The 2,216-nt window shown below is 40.9% G+C and overlaps 1 pseudogene; it reads left to right on the plus strand.

The window, feature by feature from the left end:
• The first annotated feature begins 945 nt into the window (after positions 1–945).
• Positions 946–1,043, plus strand: LOC125611766 (annotated as a pseudogene).
• Positions 1,044–2,216: the final 1,173 nt, after the last annotated feature.

Consider the following 2,216-nt stretch of genomic DNA (forward strand, 5'->3'; position numbering starts at 1 on the left):
GCACAGTGGTAAAGCAGCCCTTGGTTCAATCCCCAGTAATCCCCCCCCCCCCCGCCAAATAAAAAAGCTGGGCAGGGACTGGAGATGTCACTTAGTGGTAGAATGCCCTGGGTTTAATCCCCAATATGGGGTGGTGGGGAAATGGGATGGGAATTGGAGTTCAAGGCCAGCCTGGGCAACCTAGCCCCTGTCTCAAAATAAAATAAAAAGAGGTGGGAATATAGCTCAATCACAGAGTGCTTGCCTAACAAGTCCAAGGTCCTGGGTTCAATTCTTAATACTGAGGTGGGAGAGAGGAGAGACTGTTTCCCCTGAAGTTTTTTTCCTATTCCCTGGGTCAGTTGTTGTTCATTTTATTCTTTCTCTACAATGTTTTTGGTTCTCCTTAATTATTGGATCTAGGGGCTGGAGTTGTGGCTCAGTGGTAGAGCACTTGCCTAGCATGTGTGAGGCCCTGGTTTCGATCCTCACCATCACATATAAATAGATAAATAAAATAAAAGATCCATTTAGAACTAAAAAATATTTTTTAAAAAATTATTGAATCGGGCTGGGGATGTGGCTCAAGCGGTAGCGCGCTCGCCTGGCATGCGTGCGACCCGGGTTCAATCCTCAGCACCACATACAAACAAAGATGTTGTGTCCGCCAATAACTAAAATAAATAAATAAATATTAAAAAAAAATTATTGAATCTAGCTGGTCTAAATCCAATCTGTGGCACTTTGTATTTCCCTAAAAGGACCATATGAATATATACCCCTTGCCACCTGCTCTTTATATAATGTGACACTGACACTGTTGCATCAAGACCTGGGGCTTAGCTGGGTATGGTGGTGCATGCCTGTAATCCTAGCAACTGAGGCAGGAGAACGACAAGTTCAAAGCCAGCCTCTGAAACTTAGTGAGACCCTCAGCATCTTAGCAAGATTCTGTCTTAAAAATAAGTGCTTACTTCAGGAGCACATATACTAAAATTGGAATGATCCAGAGAAGATTAGCATGGTCTCTGTGCCCAAATTTTTAAGAAGTCATTGGTATTAAAAAATAAACAAAATAAAAAGCACTGGGCATGTAGCTCAGTGCTCAGTGGTAAAGTATCCCTGGGCTCAATCCCCACTATTGGAGAGAGAGAGAGAGAGAGAGAGAGATACAGACCAGGCCTGTAATTTGTCTTTGCACTAGGGCTGGCTTGTTTCCTGATTGGTTGGTACCAGTGCCATGCTGAGGGTTAATTATTGTGGATCACACCTGTAGTATGTGACTGGTTCCTGGGGAAAATATCAAGTAGTCATTTGGAACACAGGAGCTCTGGAAAAACCTGAGCTAAGAAATCAGAACCCGTCCTGTTAGAAGCCGAGCAGATCTCCTTCCTGAATTCTAATGTCCTCTCTGGATTCCTGTCATACCAAGGTAGAGAAAGAACCCTCAGAGATGGATACCAGACTCCCATCTAATCCTGATATGGAGAGCTGAGAGCTGGTTCTAATTCAATATTAGAAATAAAGACATAAATTTGCTACAAACTCAGGAATCATGAGGCAATGCATACTGATTAAATAGGCATGAGAAATGATTACTTTCATTAAATTACTATGTATGCCACAGAAAGGTTGTGTTTGTTGAAAAAAGATCATCAGGAAGGAACTGTAGTTTTCCTGGCATATTTGAAGTTCAGACCATGGGAATAGAAACTCCAAAAGTTTTTCCTCATTTTTCTTTTTTATTTCTTCTCTCATATCCCACATGCCTAGGACAGGACTGGGCACATAGTCAATGCTCAATAAATGTTTGTTGAATGAAACTACCATTTTGAAGGATTCTAAGTTTGATGTTTAGTTTCAGCAGAACCAAGAAGAAATTAGCAGAAGATGTTAAATCTATTTTCTACATGGAATCATGTAGAATCCTTGTTCATGTTAATGCAGGGAGCCTCAGTCGAAACATTAAAAAAAAAAACAGTGTTTTCAATTTGCAGTCTTTGCTATTGGGGCAAACAGCAATTCAGTAATTGATTAAGCAGTAGTACTCTAGTGACTTAACAAAAAATTAGAATGTCAGAAGAAAACACAGGGTCAATACTCCATCATACTGGTGCAGGCACTGACTTCCTTAACAAGACCTCTAAGGTGTAAGAAGTAAAACCAAAAATCAATAAGTAGGACAGCATCAAATCAAGAAGCTTCTGCACATAGCTGCACATAGCTGCACAAGACGG

The sequence above is a fragment of the Marmota marmota genome, unplaced genomic scaffold (assembly GCF_001458135.2).
Source record: "Marmota marmota marmota unplaced genomic scaffold, marMar, whole genome shotgun sequence".
NCBI classification, from domain to species: domain Eukaryota; kingdom Metazoa; phylum Chordata; class Mammalia; order Rodentia; family Sciuridae; genus Marmota; species Marmota marmota.